The sequence below is a fragment of the Copidosoma floridanum genome, unplaced genomic scaffold, assembly GCF_036245765.1.
Source record: "Copidosoma floridanum isolate Cflo_tuat_1 unplaced genomic scaffold, Cflo_Japanese_pri ptg000017l, whole genome shotgun sequence".
Taxonomy (NCBI): domain Eukaryota; kingdom Metazoa; phylum Arthropoda; class Insecta; order Hymenoptera; family Encyrtidae; genus Copidosoma; species Copidosoma floridanum.
Genome location: NW_028321894.1, coordinates 11523544 through 11545242, shown reverse-complemented (window position 1 = coordinate 11545242; position 21699 = coordinate 11523544). Strand labels below are relative to the sequence as shown.

Sequence of the window (21699 nt, the reverse complement as noted above, 5' to 3'; positions counted from 1 at the left end):
ATAAAGTTTTGTAGCACTATGGAAATTTATGACCATGCTCAACACGCTCCTTAAAGTCCTATAAGGAATACCTCTACTTACTTTTAAAAAAAGGGGCAAGATCACATGACTAAAGACCAAGCCAAGGCAAATTTCGAGTGGTTAGAAGAGAGATACAAAAGGTTGAAAAGTGACCATCAGCATATAATTCTAGCAATAGATTTTAATCCAAAACATGAATATATATGTTACTTACCAGGTCTTCCAAAATATGAATGACAATTATTATTTTAACTAACAACGAAATTTTTTAGATTTTCTTGAACAATTCGATGCTTACGTTACTCTAGACGAGTCCGTTTTTAATCGTACTACAAATCAAAGTGCTTTGGTGAATACTTTTTTACAGCTTTCTCGAGTCAATAATCCGTTTTCTTTTGGCTTCTTGTAGGCTTCTAAACCTCTTAATGATCTTTTTTGCTTAGTTATCCACTGATGCAATGATATTACAGCAGTAGTTAAATTTTATCATTTAAAATCGCATCTGTCCAGTGAAGCCGTTGAATCTATCGAAAGTTTACCGATAACCGATGCTAATCATAAGCTGACTTGTGATAACCCTTGTAAAAATCATTTGAGTAATAGACGTTTAGTTGCGTTTTACACCAAGGCTATCTAGGTTTGCAAGGCTATAGAATTCAATTTTCTGAGCGAGCTCAAAAGATTATAAATAGAGATGTTGACTCCATCAAATTCTCTGATCGCAATTAAACGTAACATTGTTGGCTCTAATTTTTTTATCGAGTTGCTTGATAGTAAATTTAAAGTTGGGACTAAACGAGATTGAAGTGCTGTCTTGGCAACGCCACAAGCCCCCCTCACTGAAACGATTGCGTAACTTCCTTTCTAACCAATCCTTGTTTTTAAAAGGCGACTGTGGTAGTTCTAATGAACAGGCTTACTCCAAGAGTGCCACTTCCTGAACCATTAGTTCTTACAACCTTTGTTGTCTTTTTTCTAAAAAATCTCATTTGCTAAGATCATATTCACTCTTTAAAGAATAAGCAGTAGCAAATTGGAAAGAAGTCATTTTTCAGGAAAAATGATGTTTAAATTATTTCAGCACTAACTTAGTTCAGAAATGTCCTTCTTCATGACGTTGTAGTAAGTGCAGATTAAAGCATTACTTTTTTCTAGATCAGAATAAGCCAAAAAAACGAATTTATTTCACCAAGCAAACACTGTGTAAAATAAAAACGATGAAATAAGTGTTTTTTAACCCGAAGAAGAGGACTCAACTTCGAACAATCAGATCAACAAGGTCGTTCTCAAAAAGGGATAAGGTATAGATTTATGTACTGCTTCAGCTTAGATCAAGTGTGTTAACAGGAAAAAATGCCTAGTACGTGCATCAATAAATCAAGGATTGCAATTTCGAATGATTTCCTAATCTCTTTGTGACTTAAAGTAGTGGAAGGCTAATATTTGATTCGTTGGCCCTGGAGAAGTAGTAAAAAGAAAACTCAAACCTTCAGTTATGATTGAGTTAAGCCCTTACTTTTATTTGAAAGAAGTTGTTAACTGTATCTTGTAAACATCAAAGCTTTAGTACTCCCACGCGCTTCTTCTTGTCGACCGCCTTATAATGCACAGTTTACATTGCCATAGCAACTGAGAGCTTACAGTTGGCTGACCCTCGGTTTATGTTCGATGATCGAATCGATTTTATCCTTGGTGTTACGATTCACTCAATAATAGTAAAGGGAAACGTTAGAAAAGGCCTACCCAATAAACCAGTTGCTACAGCCATACGGTTGGGCTGGTTATTATCGGGTCCGATTGCTCCCATCTCTTTTACGGCTGCTTCTCAAACAATTTTTATTAACTGTGTTACATTGGAAGATATCTCTAAAAATCTGCAAAAGTTCTGGAGGTTGAAAGAGCCTCCCAACCACACTATAGTGCCTAATCTTAAAGAGAAAAATTGTAAGGAGCACTTTATTAATACCGTTAAGAGGACTGATTCAGGTCACTTTATTTTTTGTCAACCCTTTAAACTGAATCCTTCATCCATTTAAGCTTACTTTATTTGAAACTAAAAATCTTCAAAAGCTAAGCTCTTTAGTATAAAACGAAAATTTCCATGGAACGAAAACATAAGGACGCTTATTCGTCTTTTATGCACAAGTATCTTGATTCGAAGCATACGACCGAGCTTGTGCCAAGTGTAAGCGAGCATCATTAGCTTCTTTTTGACCAGAAGATGGTTTGAGAATGTAGTTTAACAACCAATTTCTGTGTAGTTATTAATGGTTCTGCTAAAGTAAACGGTTCCATTTCTTTAAAGTTCAGCAGATACTGATCTCATTCTGAATCGCAAATAATGAGTTCCCTCCCAACTTCTTGAGTTTAACCCATGCCTGCCTTTACAAGGATAGGAATCGACTATGCAGAACCTGTTACTGTCCGTTTGTCTAAGTCCTAAGTCCATATTACCATGATAGGTTAAATAGCTGTTTTTTTATGTCTGCGTACTCAAGCTATTTACCTTAAAATTGTAAAAAAATTACACGGCGGACTCATTGATAGTGGCTTTCATTAAATTTACAGCCTGCTAAGGTTATTATGCTGAATCATACAGTGACCAAAGCACTAACTTTATTGGCGGTCTTTGGAATTTCACGGTAAAATTGGCTAATTATCACCTAAAAAGAGTTATTTGTGACCAGACCCTTACTTTTGTTGGCTATTTTACCTTGCTCTGTAGGATTAAAGCTCTTTTAAATACTTGCCTGCTAGTTCCTTTAACAAATAATATTGATAGTATACAAGTTTTTACGTCTACCTTCCTTTTAGACTTGAAGAAGTCGTTCGTCGTAACTTCGGCAATTTTTTAAAAGAAAAGAGTACCTTTTTGAACGCTGGCAGCTTATTGCAAAGCTTTCTTAGAAATTTTAGACGGCTTGGTTAACTGAATACCTCACATTTCTACAGACTTAAGCAAAATGTCAAAAAATATCTCGTTCAATTTGCCCTGGTGACTTGGTTTTAAATAAATCCGAGAATACTCCTCCCGGTAGACGGTCTCTTGGTCTAATTCCAAAAGTTTTTTTTAGTAAAGACTTATTGGTTCGTGTCGCCTCCATGAAAACCATTGTCTCAATCCGTACCCATATTAATCTTTGTTTTATTTTGTTGGTGGAAAACGACTCAAAGTTCATTTGGCTCGCTCTTGTTTTACAAATTAAAAGCTAAAGGGAAGGTTTGTTTGGATGGGGGCCTGGTCAGAGTGGGTAAGAAATGAGTCCAGTTTATGAAGTGAGCATCACTGCCAAAAAGTACGAGACGTCTACAAGCAAAAAAAAAACACTAGCCAAGTCAGTTGCCGTCTACATATCAAACGGACCAGGTGTTTGTATTGCTCTGTGTAAGACGTGGCCTGAGCACCCTAACTAAGAAACCAAATGTGCTGCTTGGTTTCTTTCATGATTAAAATTATTCATTCTCCTTAAGGAATCTTTACTGCGAACTGTCTCTCTCTCTCTCTCTCTCTCTCTCTCTCTCTCTCTCTCTCTCTCTATATCTCTCTGTCGTGTATCTTGAGAAGACAGCAGAAAGTAAAAGTGTGAATTGCAACTGCTCAATTTTAAGTGACAAATTGATAAGTTATACAAACGGGAAATTACATAAGAAGTGTTAAATAATATTAAATTTTTGTATCATGCGCTAACTAGTTTGTACAGTAAAAAAAAGGAGATACAGCTTGTGATTAAATATATGAAGAAAGGGTGTGACATTATTTTTCACTTCTTTTTCCTGTCCATCCAGCACTCAGTTAAATCATACAGCCCATTACATCGACGATGACGAGCAGGTTACTTGCCATCCGAACATCTTCTGAGCAGATATAGCAAGAAAGTTATTTAAAACGAACGTTGTAGTAGTACCCCCGGAGATACAAAGAAACTGTTAAGGGAAATGTTTTACAAATATTTACTGATTTAAAATGCAAGTATTTGATAATCGTGTATTAGTTGTTTATGTGGAGCGCGCGGTGGCTCAATCGGCTAGGTCGTGGATTGGCACGCGGGAGACCGTGGTTCGATTCCCAGCCAGTGCGACTTTTTGGACAAGTACCTCTGTAAATTATTACATGTGCTTTTTCACCACGCAATGCTCCTCGAGGAGAGTTTAGGTGACCTTCTCGCTGCAACAATTGTCTAATTTCCCCCTACGCCCCTCCTGTAATGGTAAGTCTTCCATCTCTTTCCTTGTCCCTTTTCTTAGTGCTACGTTCCTATAGTAGTGCCCTTACTGAAGGGGCCGGACAAAGAGCACTTTAGTATGAAAAAAAAAAAGTTATATATGTGCATCAGAAAATGTAGAAAAAGACAATGACAGATTGCACAAACTACACAAAACATTAAAATATTTTTAAAGCTTTACACCAGAATTTTGCTTTGACTTCAAAAGAACTCGGTCATAGAATAAAAACTTTTGGAGTTTTTAATATTTATTGTTATTTCTTTTACAAAGGAATGTCTACTTTTAAAAAAATAGCTGGTGTTTTGTGTTTAACGTAGTTTATAAAATGAATTAAAAGAATGTTGCAAAAGTTAGCCAATTCAACTGTCATTGAAAGTTCATTATTCTTTCCGAATAGATAATTTAAATAAACTATGAGAAACAAATTGAGATAACTTGACAAAGATTGATATAATTCATAAACTGCAAATACAATGGCTAACGCTTTGCGATTTATTTATATATTATTTGTCTCAGCGTTGGTAAGCTTACATGATGCAACTGGCCTTTCAGAGCCATGGGATGTAACATGTAAAAGTACTGCACTAAATCCTGTTAATGACGGGGTGTACTAAAGGTGCAGTCCCACGATGCGTAATAAAGCTGCGAAATAGACTTCACTGGATAGGACAAGCCAATCAGAGCTAGTGATCTCTGGACGAATACTAATCAAATTTATTGCATGCCTTTCTATTTAGTTTAGCCAAAGTTTGACCCGTTTACATGGGTAGAAAAGACCAACGTGCAACTCTTTTAGGCTTGTAAGTGCAACTAGGAAGATTAATAAACTCTAATCTTACTTGCACTCATGGACTCAAATCACATTTTGTGTTCATATACGCGCTTTAATACACTAAAGTATTCATGTATAATTATTATGTAGTGTATATATATGTTATTAACTAATAGTTAACAGAAGTAAAGTTTTTTGATAGGTTTTCTTTACTGTTGTTATGTTTATTATTTTTTTTTTATTTTTATTATTATTATTATTATTATTATTATTATCATTATTACTGTTCTTATCATTATAATTATTATCATTATTCTTATTATCATCATTACTGTTATTATTATTATTATTATTTTTATTATTATTATTATTACTGTTATTACTCTTATTATTATGATCATTATTATTATAATAATTATAAATATTTTTATAAACACTTATTCACACTACCCTAAATCATACTTTTGCAACATAATCTATGTATATACTTTCGTATTGGCTGTCAGCACGCGAGTTAGTACAGCATTTTTAGCGTTGGCCCTGAATCGACGGATTAGCTGTGTAAGTTCTGCCACAATCTCTTAACGCTCCAGCAGTAGTCGTAGGATGGTGCCATATAGTAGTTGCTATGATTATTACTGCCATTTTGACAGTGTTGTACTGGCGATACGGCTGTACATATATCTTAGTAAGAGGCTAACCAACATAGCACAAATTTTTATAAACTGATAATGAATGTTTACCATGCCTAAAAAACTTTGTGATTCTTAAACGTTTTTTGGTACTAAAGTTTATAAAATCGCCATTATTGTTTGTGTAAAACATCTATTGGCACGATTGCGGGTTCATCTGATGCCATCAAACGGCTCATGCGATGGTATAATCTCCGGTTCAACTTGGCTCATCTTGCCTTGGCTTGGCTCTCTGTCTCTTTTTTCACGCGCATACTGCCACCCCTCTCTCATTTGTAACGTGTACTACCCATATATATTGCTATATATAAGAGTATGTAATAATTTAATATTATCTATGTATTGTATGTATAGCATGTACGTACGTACGCATGTATAAATTATATATTATATATGTGTAGAAGAAGTTTCCAAATTTTACTGACTCCGAAAATCAAACCTCATTCTTTGGATGATTAGTTGGAGACCATCTTAATTGTGCTACGCAGCACATAAATTTGGTCTTTGTTTTATTATTTATGAATATTAACAGAAAAACTTCTAAGTGAATAAATTGATTAATAATTTGGCGTTTTTTATATTATATATATATCTAAACCCATCAATTTACAAAGAAATAGTAACGATCATTTTTTAATGGTCTTATAGTTTTAAAGTTGTGTAAAATTGTGATTAAAAGTTCTTTTTGCTTATTTCTTTTAACCATTTAATATACAAAATAAATAAAAATACAACTGTGGAGGGTTAGAAATTTTCTATCAATAGGCAATTTTAGTTTTGTCTCGACTAGCTCAAAATAATAAGAATAAAATGATAAGGCATTTTTGCAGTACCTGTAAAAGTAAGTAACATAGAGAGAGCCATTGATCATCTGCTGTCGTGCTCAATCTCTCTTTCTTTCTATTAAACTCATACAGGTAGGCCTTTTTCATTGTTTCTTTAAATATTTTGCACTTGAAGAAAATAGTGAATTAATATTAAAATGAAAATTATTTTTTAATCATTTTTTTATAATTTTTTCTCTGGAAGCAGGATTATTTGAAAATGTTATTATTTAACTTGTAACACTGTTCCTTTTTCTCAAAATAAAACAAGGTGCCGACACAGCACTGCCAAATCTCGATCATGTTGGTCACATTTGTCCCTCTGGCCTCTTGAGCTTCTTCTCCTGAAAAAGGGGGATGGGCATGGGAGATGTCCCCTTCTATGGGGAGAACTATTAACCAACACATTAGCAAATACCTTTAAATACTCTTCCATTCTGTGACTTACACTAATACACAGTATCTCCTCACTCAATACACAACACAATGCTTTAGATCATCTTGTGGACTGCGCTGCAGCGACTTCGCTTCGCATGACACGAGCCGTGAGCGCAAGTTCACCACGTCCTGCTTGTCCAAGACCAGGAGGGGTTACTGCTACTTCTAGATTCACGCTGACATACACATACTTATACTTCGTCTCCAATTTTGCACATTACTATATTCTCTCTCGTTCTCTTCACACTCACACACTCTCTCTTTCTCATGGTCTCTCTCTCTCTCTCTTGTCTACTCGAAGATGATCCTCTCTCCTCTCTCTCTATCCCTCTTAACTCTGCTCTCTATCTTTTTACACGAGGAAACGCTCGAACAATGGTGGCACTTCCAAGTATGCACAGCATGGTATTTTGAATACTTTGTCTCGTCAATCAACACACTAGTTTTCTCTCTCTGTCATTCTCCTTCTCACTGTCTACGCTACGCTCTCTCTCTAGAGCTTCACCTCCTGGTCAAACGTCCACGAGTCCAACCTGGTTTTCGTCCTAACAGCTTCACTCTCTCTCTTCTCTCTCTCTCTCTCTCTCTCTCTCGCCACGAAAACCCGCAAACCACCAAAGCTCTCACTGCTCGCACTTGCGCGTACAGCTCGAAGCTCTACTCCAGACTGACTCACGATCTCTCACTTGAGCAATAGCCACCACCGCTGCTGCTGCCACGTATCTTCCCTCACACTCACTCTCGATCTAGCAGATACTGTGTGTCCCGGTAGTTGCTTTCGCATTCTTTTTGTCCTTTCTTACTGGTGCTGCTGCGTCTCTGCAGCTCAGCTGGTTGTCCGTCGGCATCCGCTTCTCCTCCTCTCAGTGTATATACAGCACCCAAAAAAAAAAACAAATTTGGAGAAGCTTTGATCTTCTGCTCTTTGTTTACGCGTTGCATTAGCAGGAACTATTTTGAACATGTGGGCCATTTTTCCTCTTTCAAGACTATAATGCAAAAATATCCCGGGGTCTTATAACTGTGTTTATTCCAACTTAATTTTAATATGTTTTTAGTCAGGAGCCAATGACATTTGCGCACTTGTGCAACTACTCACATAAAAAAAGTGTCTTAAAAGAGATAAAGTGAGAGAAAAAGTAATACACACGAACGTTGTTTAACCTAATGTGTGTACCTATGTGTAGGTTGGTGGTACGGATACTCTTCACCGTCTATCACTGTTTTTTATCATCCTAGTTGTTAATATGTTGATAAACAAAAAAAGGATTAACAAAATTTGCTTTTTTCTTATCTATAATATTCACTCATAAAAATACATATTTATAAATGAACTGTCTTTTTTAAATAAAAAAAATGAAATGAGAACTATTCAGAGTTAAAAAGAAATACTGTTTCTACCTTGCGCGTTCATGAGAGGATGGTGTGCACTCAGTAGAAAAAATAGGTATTGATACATAACCACATAGCCACTGCTTCGTGGCTACATTACGTTCCTCGCGTCCAGTTTCACTACTCCTTCGAGCTGCAGAACAGTCCTGGAGACGATGGCACTTATCTGTCAAAAACTTCTATTTTTATGATAGACAATTAAATACTACCAAGTTTAATAACATATTCTTCAATGTGTTACATCTGTTGGAAGTCTCAAGATCCACTTCTATTTTTTTAATCAACCAGGTGTTAACCCTTAGAATCTCAACCATAACTTCAAAATTACTTTTGGCCTACCTCACATTATTTTTTTTATCTTAACTTTTAGGTCTTTTTCTGCAACCAGCCAGGTGCCAATGCGATAGCATATACCAAACAAGCATACTGAAATAAACCTTTGCGTATGGTTATGGTAGTTAAAGCTTGTGATGCAGCATTAGGCTTAATTTGTTGCTACGCTTGCCTTGAATCTAGTTTTAATTATACAGCATGGCCTTGTTTAATCCCTAGAACAATTTGAATAAAAAGTATCAGATGGCTGTCTATATTTACAAAAGGGATTAGTGTGACTTAAAAGTTACTAAAAAGTGTTATTTGATTTTTTTTTCCTAAATAGGAATATGGGACGTAATCTATTTGCTAGATGGCTCTGATATCCTTATGTTCACTTAATTACCTTATGTTTTTTTACCGCATATGTTATGGTGAAAGTTTTTTTTTAGTTGGTGCAGCGCCTTCCTTTATTGAAATTCGAAACTTTTTTACATTACATATCCCTAGCTAACTGGAAAAAACTTTTCAGAAACTCTGACTTTAATGACACTTCGTTTATTTTATTTATAAAAATACCACCTAAATCCTTATTTTGTGTAGCATGTCAAATTTCCACAGCCAATCGTTACCTTAAATTGGCACATCTTTTTCTGGCAATACAAATAATTTTTATCTAAAAACTTTTTCTTTATGAGCCACAATTACATTGACTGTGCCGATAGGTCGCATCACCACGCCTGTATAAGTCTTAAGGAGGTTCAGCAGTATTATTCAAAGGGACGAGGAAGGGAGAGTCCCCTATGCAGGCGCAGCTTGGCCCCCTTCACCACGCACCCCTTCTTGCACTCTACAAACTCAATATTTTCCTTACGTTTAACGTTTGCGTTATTTAAAATGCACTATAACATGCCTCTTAATTTTTTTTACCGAGTAATTAAACAATGATTAACTCATAGGTAGATTTTTTTCAATACCTTTGCATTTTTAAAAGAATTTTATCCATTTAAGCGAGACAAAGAGATTACTTTCCACAAGAGCCTACGTTAATCACATGATTTTTGTTTGTATAATTCTTTTAAAAACGATCCATAAAAAATATTTCAAAAATTCATATAAGTTCTAGGTATTCAAGACTGTCAAGAAAACTCTATATTGTTGTGATCTCTACATTTTATTATTACTCTCAAACCTCCTTAAACCAGCATGAGGATAAGTTAAGCTTACTATAGTGAGTCATATTTTTTGAATGGAGGTCTTAAAATATTGTTGAAACAACTTAACCTATATCAATTTAACTTCTAATCATATCACTTACAACATACAACTTCACTGTAACAGATTCCATATTAGGATTCATATAGTTTGTAACTAAATACGAGTTATCACTAACGTCATTCTTACTTTCGCCAAGCGCTTTATACTGTGCATAACATTATCTTTCCTTGACACTTGTTTGACTCTTTCTTAAGTTAACGTTGCTGCAATCAAGTTTACATGCGTACGTCAAGTTCCTCAATAGGTGACAAATACGACATGGATATTCACGGTATCTACGAGTTCACGCTATATAATTTGTATATTCACAAAAAAAATACTTGATGGCCGATGCTTGCTGATTTACTTTACTAGAACTTGACTTCCCTTGGAATGCTTTTTATTTATATTTTTTATTTGGATCTTATAAATTTCTTCTGCGGCTTTGTTAATTTCACGAGGTGTACAGAATTTCTCACCGGCAACATGTTGGCTGCATCACGAGTCTCTACTCCCATAGTCAAAACTCTGCTTACTGCCAACCTGCAGGTAGAATTTTCCTTACTTTAATGCATTCTATTTATACTATCATAACATATTTTTTGTACTTACTAACCATGCAGACGACTATTAAGCTCTGCTTTCAAACTACAATGCTCTGCTGATTGCTTCAGATTTGGTAAAAAATAGCTTATTTTTTCCATTCTTCTATACAATTTTTTGAAGCTTAAAGCACTTGGTGACTTAACTAAGTGCTGACTGTTAATGTTTATAAATGAAATCTACTAATGCCTAATACTCTTTCACAGCTGGCATGAAGGTCCTGTTGAGGTTTCTTAACGAGGTGTAACCTTAAGTATCAAGCTATGTCAAAAATAGAAATACCTTATTAAGCTCCATTTATCAGATCTGCTTTGAAATAGAGCTTAAATCTCTTAGTCTACAGCTCCCAGTTATCTCTTTTATTTATACACTGTTTCAAGGTTCTAAATACGCCTTATCTAGCTATCGCACTGAGTTTCACCTTTTAATTTTTTGATTTTAGTATTCAACTTGAAAATAATTTCTGTTTCACCTTCTGATTTTTAATATCTTGGAATGCTACCACCAAACTCACTACACAGTAAGTAACTGCCTCTAGTTAATTAACTCCATGAAAAGTATGTAAGAACATTAAACTAACAAAAAAATATACTATTAACAATAATAATAATAGTATAATGTTTCTGCCCCAACTTTTTAATGGACGAACTTTTTTGACTTTGTTGTACTTAGAGGGCGAAATATTATTTTGAATCACCTGATGTTAGGTAAGAACAAGAAAATTATCATTCATAAGTGCGGATCGAACACGCAACCTTCTTTTTACTTGGAAGTTGCTCTACCACTTGAGCTACCAAGGAGCCATACATTAACTAGCATCGTAGGTTTGGATGACTTCTTGTTCTTAATTAAAGCTGTTTTCACCTTAAGATTGATTTTTGATAGGTATAATAAAAATAACTCTAATGCTTGAAGATAAGTAGGAAACTAAAAATCACTGTAAGAGGTATACAAAGAATATTCAAACACTCGTCATCGCATCAGCACATACGTAGATAACAGTCCTTTTTCATGAGAACTATTAGAACCATCCATTTTCTGTTTTCGATAACGAATGTATTGTACTGAGCAATATCTCTAATTCAGACTCAATGATACACATATATATACATATATTTGTGATGCTTTTACCCCCTGCACGCTTCGTGTGCCAACCCTCTATGAATATTTAAAACTTCGAGACTTAATGACATTATACGATTTAAATTTGATATTAACGAAATAATGAGCTTGTTAGACAACTAATAAGTTGTTACTCAGATTCTTCACTTTTCTTAATGATGTTTCTTATATTCCTGTATACTTAAAATATACTAATAACATATAGTTTGGCATCACAATATTTTATTATATGATAAATACAACTTATATTTGGAGTTCAAGTATTAAGGGATGAAAGTTTTATGAAAATAACTATTTTGTAAAAGAGAAATTAACAAATATGTATCCTCATAAAAATTAAAATATAAGTTAAGCAATATTTATTATTGTTAAAACATAGCCGCAAAATGGTATATGGCACAAAAACTAAAAGAATAAGATTTTTATGGATATGAAATCGGCGATTCAAATATACGACGATTTTTGTCATTACAGAATTTCTAGTACAAAATTAAAGGCTGTCTTGTCCTTTAATTTCGTAAGAATTATTTTTTAACAAAATTCAAACATTTTGAAGATAAATGTCAAAATTATAACCCGAACAGAAATCTATTGAGAATACCTTCTTAGTTCGTGGGGACCTCTATAGGTATCATACAGCGACCTACTGAGGCAAAGTAACGCAGCATACAATTGGTCCTCTTAAGGTATCCTAAATAACTGTGTACATAACCAAACTTAAAACATTTTTCCAGTTAATAAATATATGTGTGATTTGAATAAAAGCAAGGGACCGAAGCAGACTTAATCTGTCAGAGTAAGAGAGCTGCTAGATTTTGTAAACAAATTATGATGACAATCGTTTAATTAATGAAAAACAATCTAACCTTAAAAATTTTATAAAAATATTTCATTATAATTCTATCTCACTTTCTCACATTCAATTAATACATATATTTTAACTCTAGAGACTCTTCAAGTTTGGTTAGGTACACAGTTCTTTAGGATACCTAAAGAGGACCAACTGTACACCGCGTTACTTTGCCTCAGTAGGTCCTCCATAGGCAATTTAGATATCTTCTAGAGGGCCTCTCGTTCGCCTCTGCAAGATTTCTGTTCGGGAATATGCATAAAAAATTTTGTAATCTAAACATTTCTATTTTCTTTAACGTAAGAATTTAAAAATACAGTATCTTTATATATCATATTTTTGGACGCTTTTACTTGATGAAATTCTAAATTTTAAGATGCATTCTGTATATTTAAAAAACTTAATTTCTTAAAGAAAAATAAAGAATTATAAGGAATAAGCTTTGAAAAACAACTAATAAAATTGTTAACGATAAAAAACTTCTTACCATACAATGTTTTTAATATTTGCTTAGTTCGATCCATTAGTTCGTTTCCATTAGTTCGATCACTGCCTTTATATTAACCATAATTTATGCTGTAATAAGTATGTTCTTTTCCTTTAATAAAACTCAAACTTTTATTTTTTGAAATGTACGAAAGTTCGACATGAGTTGTTAGAATTACTTTGTATAGGCAGCTATTTATACCAACTCTATAAATTTTTTTTAGAAACATCATCAGTCTTCCATCCCTGCAGGATTCAAAGAAACTTTATTGTTTCATTTTCAAATAAATTTAAAATCTGTAAACCACATATAACTCTTCAATTTTATAATGTTACAGTATTTCCATATAAAGAAATATCTTATAGTCTCACTAATTATTAAACTTTTACACTCATGCTTTATTACTGGAATTATTTGTCTAAAATCACCTCCTAAGATAAGTTATTTTGTACCAAGTAGAATATCATTATTACACAAATCTTTTCAAGTCTTATCTACTATTTCTAAAGCTTTTTGGGGCTTATGGAAGTTTCGTCCCAAATAATGAAATTAACGTCTTGTAATTTTTTTAAATCAGCTTTGTATTTTAAAAAAAGAAGTTTTAATGTTCTTGACATCTAATGGTAATCGAAATCTTGTATGACTTAGGATGCCTTTGAGTAATAAAATTAAAGCAATTTTCGTCCAAGCCATAGATATAACATTTTTTTTTAAAAGAAAAGAGAAAAAATGAGTGTTTTGTATAAAAACGTTTTTCTAGAATCTTCTAGACCATCAATAAAACACATTTTTTTTTACTGTTAATATTACTATTAAAAGTTATTTTTTGATCACCATTTACGTTAGCAAGTAAATCCTCAAAATTGATTTCTTAATTTATAACAGTTTCATTGCCCTCAATATTTTTAGATCTTACTGTTCCATTTGGTTCTGGTAATCCATAATTTTCACATGAATTTTTTTTTAATTTAGAGATTTTGTTTAAATGTAATAAAGCATTATTTTTATTATTGTCTTTTGATTCTTCAATAAAAAAGTTTTGAAGTGATTTCCAAATAGACAAACGACAAACGTCTTCAGATAAGGCTCTTTGAATATTTTATACATTTTAGAATCGTGTTCAACTTAACCTTAAGCAAAAGCAACAATATATCTAAACGTACTGTCATGTAGGTTATTAACTGTTTCCAAACTTTTAAAACATTTAGCTACACTCACCCGATTTAAAATTAAAAAAAAAAAAAAATGCTCCTTAGGTGACACTATATTTGGTTGTTCTATAGTTAAGTTACTCTAACTCTTTCTCTTCTAACCCAAGTTCTTACTGTTAAATTAATACAGTAATATTCTGAAATATTTACGTATTCAATTTTTTTGCTAAACCATCTATTTTATCAAATTTAAACCAAGCTGCTAATGCCATTTCAGAGTTTTCTTTCAATTTAAACATACTTTTTTTTTTGGATAATCATTTTTTGTTTATTTTCAATACGTACTGGTAAATTAGATACAGAATAACTACGTCCACACAAAAGGAACTCTTGCAATTGCCATGCTGCTCTCATAGATGCACAATACTCAACATTAATGGGGCAATTATATTTCGTTAATAAAAATGGATTGTATGGTACCGTCATTGATTTATCAACTACAATTGGTTATTACTATTTTTTATTACATATATGTGATTATTACATCTATTGTTACTTCTTGTGTAATTTGAGTATCCACTTTTAGTAAAAAAAGTATGTTTAGTGAACTTTTTTGGAAACTTTTTTGTACAAAACTTTTTGACGACGGTAGACATGGACTATCTTAACCATAAGGTTTATGAAGCATGTGTTTAATAACCAATCTTTGTATTTGTAAATCAAGTGGAATTTCCACTGAAATAGATACATCTATGTCTGTTAATTCATTGTTGAAATGCAATGTTACAATAGTATGAAATATTAATTATTAATAAGGTGATTCTCTTTTTTGAAGTTTAATAGTAAACGTAAGCAATGACTTTCACAAAACTATTGTGTTTAAGTATATCGTCTAAAATCAATTTTAAATGTTTATGAAATAATCTAAGAGTTACATTCGGTATATCATTTGAAGTAGTACCTTTAGACAAGTTTTTTTAAATTTGCTTGATTTATTTTTTATTTTGGGTTAAATATTATGGTGGTACAGAAATCAGGTCATCTAAACTTTGGCATTATTACCATTGCATCTTGATAATATTTCTGCATATACCTAGTACCACCGATGTATGTTAAAGGTAGAATGAACGTATTTCCAACTTTTTTGTTTTCAAAATTTTTAGAGTTATTCCAGGCACTATGCACTACGTGACCTATTAAACCTTGAAAACATTCAATTCTTAGAACTTTTAGATTACCGCGAAAGAACTTTATTCCGTTGCTTGCTATCATAATATATGCATGCAAAAAAATTTGTTGCATTAATTTTCCAGGATAGGGTATAGGACCTAAGATCTTACTATTTGGTCGATGATTAGTTCAATATAAGTAATATTAAAGCAACAAAGATTCTCTGCTCTTGTTAAAAGTTTTTGTCGATCGTATGTACTCTATCTTACATCTCTGGGTGGAATTAATAAAGGAAATACCATTAGATCAACATGATGTATTCGGCTTACGTCATGCATAATGTAACCTATAAAGATGTTGATAAATCAGATGACAATATTCATATAAATTTTCTTGTATAAATGTTAAACATTATTCGTGAAGGCCTGCCACCTCATAAGCTTTAATTTATAACAGGTACAATAATAACGTTATTTCAAAACTTTTGTATATCAGACGGCTTATGTCACAGTACATAATTTCAAATTTCTAAATTGTTGTAGTATAAGGTAAAAGGAAGAATAGTTATGAAAGACAAAATTGGTATTAAAGCTTTTATTTTCAAAATTGCATTAAATACCAAAAACACTACATCATTACCTTTCATTTTATACAGAAGACAATTTCCATTAGTTGTAGCATTTGCTATGGCTATAAACAAGTCTGAGGGTCTAAGTTTTGATAATGTGGGATTATTCGTGAAAAAATCTTTAATTTCTTATGGTTAATTGTACGTGGTCTTATCGAGATGCAGAGAAAAAAATGAAATCTTTGTTTTAGTCGATAGAGCGAACATTGAAGGTATTGAAAATATAGTTTTAAAAAAAGTTTGTGATTATAAGTTATAACAAATCTAATAATAACAATATAATTTCAATATTCTTATATTTATGGACAAAATTTATTACCTAATAATACACCCCCTGAATGTATATTGTGTTTATTAATTGTACCAATTTGAATTTTAATTTAAAATAGAATAGGAACTAACCTAAGTCTTCGTGATTTAATAGGGCTTAATAAGTTGACACATAAAATAAGTCATCTTAATGCGAAACTTCTATGATTTGTTTTAATGATAAAATAAATGTCATTTGAATTTATGTATGTATTGGTTTTATTAGCACATATACAAAATAATATAATACATACACATAACAATTTAAACTTGACACGTATTTTATCATAAATGCTAACAAAAAAAAGCTTAGCGTACTAAAAACTTTCTACTTACTAATAAATTGAAATACAATTGATATAAATTAGTTTCTTATCGTAGTCTTAGTTGTGGAGTAATGGAACACGTTTATGAATCACTGAATAATAACACTATAATATAGAAGGAAAAATAATAACTGTAGAAAAAATTGAAAACAGAGTCTTTATGACAAGAATAACTTTAGACACAGGAAACACCTCAATATTACCTTTTATTTTTTACCGTACACAATTTTTAATCGTTGTGCCGTTCGCTATGACAATAAACAGATCTTAAAATTGAAGTTTCAATAATGTAGGTTTGTATTTAAAAAAAATCTTAATTTCTCATGGTCAGTTAAATTTGGCTGTATGAAAATGCAAAAAAAAAAAATCATTCATTTAGGTAGAAAGCGAAAAAAAGACAGAAATAGGAAATGTTTTTCGGACTGAAATTTCACATAATTAATTGACTTTACTTGATAGCTCTTATAGGTAAGTAATTATTTTAAAAAAATTGACGAAATTCATGGCAATAAATAAAATGTTATTATATTCATGAATATTTTATTCTTTAATAATAAGACATTAAATAATGTATTCTCTTTTTATGATAACACTATTTTGTTAAGAAAATTAAATCTTCAATCCTTCAGAATAAACAATCTGCATTTTTATAAAAAAATTTGTTGTAGCATAATAGCCTAGTATACATGTTATGGAAAAATTACTATTTATTACAATTATTATTAACAGAATAAGTGTATAAATTAATAATATCAATAAATATTGTTAGTTATTTTCCTTATTTAGAATTGGAAACTTGGAGCTTTTTCTTTTCGTGGTTATGATATAGCTACATATAATTTTTTATACACTTAACCTCTCTTAAATAGGTGATACTAACACAGTTATTATTATTCTATACGTATGTAACGTTTTAATTTGTATATGTATTTGTGTCATGTCATACATATACGTGTAAAAATTAATAAATGTTATATTGTTCTAAGATATTGGTAACCCAGAAAAAATTCAATGCACCAAGAACTTTATCTTTATTTATGTATTTAAACAATTTTATGATAGTTTTATATTACAACATATTATTCGTTAATATTAATACATAATTCAACATCAGATATATTTATATATATATATGTCATCAATATGTATAAGGTCCATCTATTTGCCTTCTTGGTGGTGTGGAAAAATAGATGACAATTTTTTTTTTTCACCTTTACCAAGAAAAGTCGTGCAGGAAGGCTTTGTAGGGACAAGAAAAATGGTGTGAAGACTGTGGGGTGATGTGGAAAGCTAGGAGGGGATGTCAGGAAAAAAATAAAAATGTTAAATTAATGGTAAATATGGTCGAATTTCAGCTTATATGTGGATGGGCCGTGGTAGGCTGCTGTGGAGGGTTGTAGCGGGCTATAGAGGCTCTAGGGGGATATGTGGAATGCCCTACACAAATAACTGTGCAATATAGATATATGCTTACACATATCTGTTAAGAGAAAGTGACTTATGCAGACTTTACGTTCTTTTAAGATATATATTAAAAACACGGTTAAATTATGTGGACGTAGCCTTATTCCACTTTTGTCCTCATAACTACCCTAACATACATGTTAATGTCCGCATAAGTCACCTTTGCAAACACACACTCCCACACACACATACACAACTCCAAGATAACTAAGTCCGGCTTGGTATACAGTTGCATTTGGAATGCGAAGGAACTTGCGCATGCTCGTTACGGTGCTAATGCTTGCTATTGCTACTGCTTGGCACTACTTACGTATAGTACAGTTGTCCTGTATGTATCACCGTATCAAACATTGCTTGTGGCTATGTTCATACGGTGCTAGGCTGGTACAAGCAACACGAAAAACGATTAAGCAATGAAACTGCTTAGGTAATTGACGTATTTGGGTTCATCTACATCTTTAAGGCATAACCGTACTGATCTCGACTTTTGACAGGTCAAAGATTTCACTGTATACGTTTAATAAGGCATTGGACGGCGACGTACCAATCTTTGGTGCCACCAAACTATTATGGTTGGCTTTGTACAGTTCAGTGATAGTACAGAACGTTCAGTAGCCGGGAAGCGCCTGAGCTCGAGTCATGGGACCATTTTCGCACGATGCTGTCTGCTGTGAAACCGTCCATTAAATCGTATATTCATTAAAATCAGTATTAAGTATGTGGTTGTACAATTACCGGGTGCTGCAATGGACTGTATTTTAATAGCAGTTTGTATTCCACCTAGCTCTGTACTATTAGTATACTCAGAACTTTGTAACCATTTGAGTTTCTCCTCAATTTATACTCCACTTGGAAATTTTTATTATGTGGTAACTTCAGTTTGGCTACATGCTCCTGAAGTAACTACATGCTTTCTTTGTACTTAACAGGCTATACACCACTGTACCAATACCAAGCTGCGATTTAACTCCTTAATATTTGCAACACTCTTGACTTCCAACGAACTTTTAAACCCATCTCTGGTCACAACTGTACATTGAATGTTCTTTTTGCACCTAATACTTATGTTACTGCCAACGAAATTATTGAATCACTCATTCCATCTGACCTGCATCACTCATCTAGCACAATCCACATTGACTTTGCTTGCTTTGCTTCTCCAATCAGCCTTTATCCAAGCTACAGAAAAATTCAGAATTACAATTACCAAAACATTTGTGCTCGTTTCGATACAGTGGTCTGGCCCCAAATATTATATGACAAATTTACTGATGACTGCGTTCAGTTATTTTATAACGTTTTTTATAATCTCGTTGATAAATACGTTCCATTTCGCTGGGTCACGTATTTTAGGTTACCGGTTTGGTTCACACAAAAATTATTGGACCTGACTTATGAGAAAAAGTGTGCCCATAAAGTCTGGTAGTACACTGGTTTATTTTGAGACTTGATGACAATTAAGAGACTCAGAGCAAAATGCCTAAGACCTCCAAAAAGATTGTACAAGGGACTCACAGTAAAATCGGAATTGGGACTGAGGACTAATATTCAGTAATTTTGAAACTATATCGAAGCTCACTCAAAATACAATCAGCTTCCGGATGTGGTAAGCTTAAACTTAGACCTCGCATTTACTCCTATCAATAAGTGAAACTTGCTCACTTACCACTTTTCTTTTGTATACAAACAACCCACTTCTATTCCAGCCCCAACCATTCAGTGCTCCTTAGATATATATCTCACTTTTCCTGCATCAGCTATACTTACTGCTATCAAACAATTAAAAAATCTAATTCTCCTGGCCCAGACCTCCTCCTATTCTACATCATTATCAACTATTTCCCAAGAGTTTGTCATCGTCTTGCACTTTTTTTTACTAAATCTTTCACTGAGGGCGTCTTTTGAATTGCTTAGAAATCATCCTATATATTTTCCGTACACAAACCTGAGAATCCACAACTGGCTTCCAACTACAGACCTATCGTCCTGTTGGGTATTATACCAAAATTGTTTGATCAACTAACTTACAAAAGACTTCTGGCACCTCTCTCATCATCTATCTTACCATATGAACACTGATTTACTGAGAGCTACTAAGCCACTATGTCTCATCTTCTTTTGAAATAGAGGCATAGGTTGGCATTATCTTTCTGAATATGGCTAAAGCTGTTGACAGCGTTTCTTATACTATACAACTTTCTCAGACTAGTTCTTATAAAACGAATAACAACAGGATGCTGTCAATTAACAAAAGCAAAAACATCATATTATAATTACTCAATCAATGAAAGTGAATTAAAACGACTGGAGTCTTTATCATATATAGGTGTTACTCTTGATTCCTCTTGGTCCTTCAAATACCATACCAGCACAGTCATCTCTAAATGATTTAAGCTTCTGAGCTTCATACAACGAACGACACGTGATCTCGCACTACTGAAATCCATTGTACACTTATTAAGGTCTTTGATACTTCCACATATATGTAATATATATCTTATGCCATGATTGTTGGATCACCTTACACTCATCAGAGGTTGTTTCAGCACAATAGTATACTACATTGCACTCTTAGACCTGCCTCATATAAAACAGATTTTCTCATAGCATACGCTAATCACAACTTTTCTGCTTATCCATCTTATATCTTGCTTTTTGCCTGTAAAAATTGATATTTATATTATGACGAATTGTTCATCTTTAAGCTTACACAGAATCTCATCAAATGCCCTGATCTGCTTGCACTATTCTCTATTATAAATACTCAACACAACTGCAGAAATGCCCGATACATCGCAGAACAGACCTACAATACTAATGACTTTTTCCATTTTCCTATACCCCGCCTCAGACATTTATCTAACACCGTTATCCAAAATCTGCCTAAAACCGATGGTGTATAGGTTTTCAAAAATAATCTTTGTTAAATCTTACTTTTAATTTAACTGCTTGTTACTCCCTACACTATCACTTTCTGGCTTTCTCAATTATTTTCTTTTTACTGGCTCTAACTTTAAAACATTTCTCTCTATTTTATCAATTTATACTCCCAATAACCTAATGCCAAATTTTTATTATGATGTATTACTTATATCACCTTATGTCAGCCATGAAACTGCTCGAATAAGCATAGCCACACCTGTCTATTTCTCTGTATTCTTACATAAGACTCTTGCATAAGTACAATAACTACTACACAAGGTACACTTTTTCTTATTTACTGTATCCTAACAAAAACATCACTTTTTCAAGCACTCATCATTACTTTATTACAGATCGTTGTGCTTAAGAGTGTCTTAGTCTCATTAATGACTTCCTCAAGGAGAGCTGTTTTTAGATATAAGTGCGTTACCTCAAGGACTCAGGTATCAGATACGTCAATAATGGTGCACAATATTTAATGAAGGTAACGAACTTTTACTTAAAGGGCTATAATATAGTATAAATTTTACACCGTATAGACGTAAAAAAATATTGAAGCACAGGTTATTCAAATAACTCACAAATAAAAAAGTAGCTGATTTCTGCGATACTTTCTGAAAAAATTAAAATGAATAGTAAAAAATACAAAGTTGTAAGTGTAATATTTTATCACAAGTAAATTTTTAAAGAAAACTGTACATAATGATTTGGGCAAGATTATTTTTTACTCAGTCA

The 21699-nt window shown here is 32.8% G+C and overlaps 1 protein-coding gene across 1 annotated transcript in view; it reads left to right on the top strand.

Annotated features, from left to right (window-relative positions):
* The window catches only part of LOC106639240 (glutamate receptor ionotropic, kainate 2), a 1100929-nt gene that overhangs the window by 40206 nt on the left and 1039024 nt on the right, over window positions 1-21699 (top strand). The gene's annotated exons all lie outside the window — the stretch shown is intronic.